This window comes from Vicia villosa, unplaced genomic scaffold (genome assembly GCF_029867415.1).
Source record: "Vicia villosa cultivar HV-30 ecotype Madison, WI unplaced genomic scaffold, Vvil1.0 ctg.000227F_1_1, whole genome shotgun sequence".
Classification (NCBI taxonomy): Eukaryota; Viridiplantae; Streptophyta; class Magnoliopsida; order Fabales; family Fabaceae; genus Vicia; species Vicia villosa.
Window position 1 is genome coordinate 894,272 of NW_026705085.1, and position 8,154 is coordinate 902,425.

Below are 8,154 nucleotides of genomic sequence, written 5' to 3' on the forward strand. Positions count from 1 at the left end.
ATCCCAGGGATTCTTGTGGGCAACGTGGCATCAGATTAGTGTAGGACCGTTAGGGTCGAAATTAGTATAAATAGGGATCTTAATGTTAGGATTCTGGGTGTTCATTTTGTACAAATCACTCACAAATCACTCAAGTATCAAGTGTTCAGAGAATGAGTTCGCTGAGAAATGTACGTATGACACCAACACCATTTTAAGTACATTTGTATTTTCCTTTATTCAAGTATCTTTTCAATTCCTTTATCTTTTCGTCTAATTTTCATTTCGAGGCACTTTACATTTCTGCATTTTTATATTACTGCATGTTACATTTCTGCACGTTACTTTCCTGTAATTTACATGTTTTTATTTATGTTTTCTTTGCCGAAAGTTACATTAACTTGTATCACTAGTGTTGTTTTAAGTGAATATTCATACAATCATATCACAAACAAGTTTTCTCGAAGTCAGAACAGACAAGCATGAATCGAATCATATCGAAAGACATTTGTTTGTTTATGTCCTAGGATCAATCTAGTCGATCCTGCGAGTAACCAAAGTATATTTTATAGTTTGGAGGACTAGCGGTTGTTTACCGGAAATCACCGTAAACAGACTTCGACTGGATTTTGCCCTTCTTCTTGTCGAACTTACCATCCTTTTGCAAGAATTTTCCTTTAACGGCCAAACCTTCACCAACAGTCGAAGGTTTATGCTTTTTTCGTTCGTTTAAGTCCTTAGAATACAGGGCTGATTAAACTTATACAGGAGAGTTTCTTTGAAGTGAGTATGTGATCGAGGCAAAGAACACAATAGTAACAGCGCTGGATCTTCATCATCGATCTTCACATCAATATTTTCATGATCAAGAATCAGCTTGTTGAACATATCCAACTGCTCAGCCAACACTTTGTCTTCAATCGTCTTGAATGAATACAAAACTTGCTTCAGGTAGAGTTGATTTACCAGCGATTTGGTCATATACAAACTTTCAAGTTTCACCCATAACCCTGATGTTGTCGTCTCCTTTGATACCTGCTGGAGAACCTTATCACCAAGGCTCAACAAAATTGCGCCGTGTGCTTTCTCGATCATATTCGTCTTCTCCTCTGCCGTCAATTTTGCATTCATGGATGCCTCTCCCTTCAACGCTTCCAAGCAACCCTGCTGAACCAGTAGGGCTTTCATCTTCAAGCCACACAGACTGAAATCTTTCACTCCGGTGAACTTTTCAATCTCATACTTTGTTGAAGGCATCTTCTTCAAGCTCACCGCACCAATTTGTTGTGAAAAACGATGTCAAAAACAAAATATAATAGGAAATAGGGAAGATAAGAAGAACACAAGTATTGGTTATAACTGCTATTCTTATACATTCTCTTAAAACAAGATTACAAGTTTACAAGAATAACAAATAACCTTTCTCACCCTAAATTATGATTTGCAGCTTAGCAATGATGAGAGACTAGTATGCTATTTATAGTAAAACTTAACATACTAACTAATGGGCTTTTTCCATAAGGTCTATTACACAAGCCAACTTAATAAACAAGCTAACTTAATAGATTAGGATTTAAACACTAAAACCTAATTTAACATGCTAACAACCCTAGCATCTTCGACACAAGCATGTGAACAACCTTCGACTTCATGCTTAATCCTATCGAACCAAGAAACTACCTTCGATCATACTAGAGTTCGATCCAATATCTCACAACAACCATAGAATGAATGTATTTGGTGAAATTTTTAGAAACTCTAATTTATATCACTTAAATAGTTTTTTCAAAATTAGTGCAACATTTTATTTTCAAGATGAGCTCATTGATATTATGTTAACTTTGGAGATTGCAAACTCTATGAAATGGGATTAGTTATGGTTGGAAGCATACACAAAGCTTGTGGTTTTATCCTTTAACAATCTCACTATAATGCATGAGAGACTTAACTGATGAATTTTAAAGGTGGTTTGAAGGGCATGCATTAGGTATTCAAGATAGGCAACTCCATAACACCTTTTTGGAGTTAGTTTATGGATTAAAATTATTTTTCCTTAAAAATATATTGTATTATTTAAAAATATCAAAGAATTGCTTTCCAAAGGCATCATTGGTGTTACATTGCAAAATTGTAATATCTCCTTTTATGTAATTGGGGTGTAGTGATTAAAGTTAACCCTCGTGTGGAAAAAATGTGATAAGTAATACTCTTAACATGAGTAAAACTAGTTATTATGGAAAGTAAATAAGATTGTTGTGTGATACATGTATATGCAGTAATACTCTACATATGTAATTTTATATATATATATATATATATATATATATATATATATATATATATATATATATATATATATATATATATATATATATATATATATATATATATATTTATATTATTTTTTAATTTTTTTACCAAATTGACGTGAGTGCCAATGTATTTTGCACGATGTTGTGTTTGAGCAAAGAACATGATGCAGTTTAAAATTAAAGTTATTGCATATAAAAATCTAAAACTAATTTGATGCACAATATAATATTTACTTTTCAATACTTTTAATAATATAGTAAAATTAAGAATATTGTTGAAAAAAAAATCACCAGATTAAAAGCATTACTGATTTCACCCGCCTTCTAGATCTCTTTCAATTATACCAGTATAATATATATATATATATATATATATATATATATATATATATATATATATATATATATATATATATATATATATATATATATATATATATATATATATATATATATATATATATATATATATATATATATATATATATATATATATATAGGGCATATCATATGAGAATGACATATTTATATGAGAATATGAGAATGAATCCAAACATTGGATTTTAAAATAAATGGTGGAGATTATGAGTGAATCTTTTTTTTCTCTCTCCTACTTCATTTATTTCAAGATACAGAAGAGAGAAAAAAAAGATTCAATCATAATCTCCACCATTTATTTTAAAATCCAATGGTTGAGATTCATTCTCACATTCTCATATAAATATGTCATTCTCATATGATATGCCCTCATATATATATATATATATATATATATATATATATATATATATATATATATATATATATATATATATATATATATATATATATATATATATATATATATATATATATATATATATATATATATATATATATATATATATATATATATATAGGGCATATCATATGAGAATGCCATATTTATATGAGAATGTGAGAATGAATCTGAACCGTTGGATTTTAAAATAAATGGTGGAGATTATGAGTGAATCTTTTTTTTCTCTCTCCTGCATCTTGAAATAAATGAAGTAGGAGAGAGAAAAAAAAGATTCACTCATAATCTCCACCATTTATTTTAAAATCCAACGGTTCAGATTCATTCTCACATTCTCATATAAATATGGCATTCTCATATGATATATATATATATATATATATATATATATATATATATATATATATATATATATATATATATATATATATATATATATATATATATATATATATATATATATATATATATATATATATATATATATATACCCTAATAAAAATAAGAATTGAAATTGTAAATAATACGTGACAATTTGAAAAATTTTGTTTTCATTTATTCTTTTTAGGATGTAAAATATTTTGTTTACTTAAATTATTTAAAAATTTGTAAATCATAATTTGTTCTAAAATATTTTATTTACTTAAATAAATTTTATCCCGTACTCGCACTTTTGTATTTATTTTTTTTTTATCTAAATTTATTTTAAACTGTTAAATAATATTATCAAAGATCAAAATAATTAACTTATATTTTAAATTAAAAATGTAACTTATATCAAAATTATTTATATCAATATATTTTTAATTATTTTTTTTTTTAAATTATAATATGATTTACCTTGGGTAATTTTTATACGATTAAATTATTAATAAATTAAATGATTTTATATGTGTTTTGTGTGATTTTTATTTAACGAGTTAATTTTTTAAAAAATTACACAAATTATTAATAAATTAAAAATGCCCAAATTATTTTAAAATTTACAAAAAAAAATAGTTAAATTAACTTTTTTATGTATACTATTAATAACAATGACATTTTACCTATACAATAATAATATTACTATAAGTAAAATTTCTAAATTAAAAGTGTTTTTAAAATATTTTTTTTAACTTAGAAAATATTTAACCCGTGCCTCGCACGGGTCTAACTACTAGTATATATCTAATCAATGAATAGATAAAATAATGATAAAATGAAAATAAAATAAAAAGAAAGAAATACTTTTTTGGGAATCTTGTTTCTTAAACAAATAGAAAAAACTTAAAAACAATACTTAATAAACATATAATTTAGAAATTAGAAATAATATATAAATTTATATATATAAATAAAAACAAAAATTAATGAATAGATAAAATACTGATAAAATGGAAATAAAATAAAAATAAAGAAAATATTTTTTTAGGAATCTAGTTTCTTTAAGAAATAGAACAAATTAAAAAAAATACTTAATAAACATATAAATTATAAATTAAAAAAATAATATCTATATAACAAAAATTGAGTTAAATTAAAATTATAAACAATGAATGTAAAAGTCGATTTGAAGGGCATGCATTTGATATTCAAGATAACCAACTTTTTGACACCTTTTTAGAGTTGATTTATGTATTAAAATTTTTTTAAAACCTTTTTAGAGTTGGTTTATATATTAAAATTATTTTTTATTAAAAATATATTGTTTTATTTATATTTTTCTGTAAAAAGGTGACAAAAGGATTGACTTCAAGCAGCATTATTGATGTTGATGTTGCCATTGTAAAATTGTAATACCCCCTTTTATGTAATTGGGTATAGTGATTAAAGTTAACTCTTATTTGAGAAAACATCATAACTAGTACTCGAAGACGACCAGAAATAGCTATTACCTATATTAAAATAAAATTGTTGTGTTTAATGTGCGATATATGTTGATGTTAATATGTTTTTGTCGATGTCTTGTCTCTTAAAGGTAGTACGCAAATTTAGAGAAGATAATATTTTGCAGTTTAAAATTGGAGTTATTGCATACCAAAATCTAAAACTAATTTCATGCACAATATCATCTTACTTCTCAATTTCTCTAAGAAAATACTACTGAAAAATAAATCACCAAATTAAAAAGCATCACCTAAGTAAATACATGTTTCCACAATAACAAAAGGGACACGTACTTTATATTCCAAGTAAATACAACTCATTCGACTAAGGGACAAAAAATTAAATAGATAAAATAAAAACTATTATTAATCTTGGATATATCTTATGTTGCAAAGTATACGATTCAAGATCCTTGACCAACCTGCCCTTAATTGTGAACTCAATCTATTGGCATATATTCTTGATTTTCTTTTTATTTCTTCCATGGTTTCCACAAAGGTATTTAAGCTTCTGAGTGGTGGAATATAGAGAAGTAAAGGAACAACCGAGAAACCTAACGTCAACACAAATTGAATCATTTCTTCTCTTTCTTATTCTACGGAAACAACCAAGAATAATTGCATAAAAATGGACAAAGTTGAAAACTTTGATGCTAAATGGAAAAGAAGAAGGTAGATAGTATTGAATGAGGCTAAAGATGAGTATCCAAGAAAAATAACAAGAATATATATATATATATATATATATATATATATATATATATATATATATATATATATATATATATATATATATATATATATATATATATATATATATATATATATATATATATATATATATATATATATATTCTAGAAGATAAATTTTTACCATAATATCCTTTTACAAACTTATTAATTAATTTTTAAGCAAATTTCTAAAATAAAAATAAAAAAGTAGTTAACTAGCAACCTCCGACTGTCCCTTATTTTTATTTATTTTTTATTTTAATTAACATTTATTGATAAAAAAATTGTTGTTATAAATAATTTGTCTGTAAAATCCTCAGCACCATTAACAATGGAATTACAATTTTTCAAAAAGAATTATTTTTTTTTTTTACTATACAAGTTAAATCTATTGGGTTTCAAGGAATACAATTTGTCTCAAAACTTTGGTACTGATGGATTATAAATTTCATCGATCTTATAAATTTTTCACGTGTATGTCATTATTCATGGTTATCGTTTATGTCATTGTTTATAAATATATATTTTATTAAGAAAATATTATTTATCATATAAATACAGTGAACATTCTTACACTAAAATTTTACACCATATGCTTATACTAGTTAAAATACAACAAAGACATGTACTCATTTGTATTGGCGAAACTGTGAAAAAATATTTATTAAATATAATAAAAAAATCAATTCGTAAGAAAGTAAGGTGTAGTTATCATATTTTATGTAAAAATATCACTCCTCATTTAGTATAGGAGTGAGTGTAAGAATAACATTATGATTTTAATTAATTGACAAAGTCAAATAAGTTGTGCAAGGCAAACCATAAGTTAGCTTCATCCATGTCATTTTTTTAATCATTTATTTTACAAACACATTATTTATCATTTTATATCAGTCAAACCAACCATGTAAACTTTTTGTTAAACCTCTAAGATATTAAATTCAATTCAATAGTAATTGTTGTTCTTGTGATCAATATTTGTTAGCTCTTATAATTTTTTTCAATTTGCAACAATACATTTTCTAAATCAACACCACTTTCCTTCTAAATTGCTCTATCTTTCTAAGATTCTTCATCTCAGAAGAAACCTTAATGTACGGTCACTTGAAATTGTAGCGGCCGGCCAAAAATATTCGAGCGTTTTCACATTCGAAATACAGAGTCGCCACCAAATTTTATTTATTCCAAAGGGAAAAGGGAAAATAATGATAAAACCCATGAATAAAAAATAAGACGGTCGTTTATAACCATAAACGGGTTCGGGAGTCGATTAAGCAAGGGGAAGGTATTAGCACCCCTTACCTCCATCGTACTCGATGGGACCCATTTAGTTAATCTTGTGATTAATTGTTAGCTTATTATCTACTTGCGTTATTTATTAGGTTGGAAAAAAGAGAGGGACAAAAAAAAGGTTTTTTATTATTGTGCTCGCCAAGACATTTAGATCTTGTGCCTACGTATTCCCTAGTGCAATGGGAAAGTCAGAGCAATCGTAGTTCGGGGTAAAACTACGAATTTTTGTTGTTTGATTTTAATGAACGACGTGTGAATCGCTCTTTTATGAAAAAAAGTGTTGCGAACTAAGTTAAAAGGTTTCTTTATGGAATCAAAGCATTCAAACAAAAGCTTAGCGGCCATCGTCTAAATGCTTTAGAGCAACTTGTACAAGTACGTACAACCCCCTCTTGATTCATCCATTATAAACCGAAATTGATTTGATAAAAAAACGTTTTGTAGAGAAAGGTGAGACAAATAAAATTTTAAGGATCTTTAATGGAATCAAAGCATTCAAACAAAAGCTTAACGGCCATCGTCTAAATGCTTTAGAGCAACTTGTACAAGTACGTACAAATCCCTCTTGATTCATCCATTATAAACTACACTCGATTTGATTATTAAGCATTTTTTAAGGTTTTTGATTGTGACAAAAGGAGTTTGAAAAAAGATATTTGGTGTTGACCGAAATTTATTGAAAATTGTTTGGAGTGGACTCGACATTGGATCGAGTGTTATTAAATGAAAATTGTTTTTGAAAGTGAATAGATTTTTTTTTATTGAGGTGTTATCTTAACTAACCAATCGAAATTATCTTTAATTAATTAATTAAAATCAACTAACGTTATAAATTAATTTTAATCAATTAACAATATAGTTAAAGTTAAACAACATTAATTAAGAAGATAAGTTAACTAGTTAATGAAGGAAAATAGTTTGCATAGTTTTTTTTGTAGAAAAGAAACTTTAAAAGACCAAAGGGGGTGCTGGATAACCAAATGGGGTGCTGGGCCTCTGGATGCAAGCCCAAGGTTAAAATTATAACAATCAGAAGGGGTACGAATAGTACAGGTGCAGTATATTGGAGTAAAACAGATGGGCCTCTATTATCTACAATAAGCCCAAAACGAAATTGTGAAGAAACCCTAAAATCCAAGTTTGAATCCACCTCTCTAATCTTTCCCTCGGTCCCACTCTCTTCCTCAACTTTCGG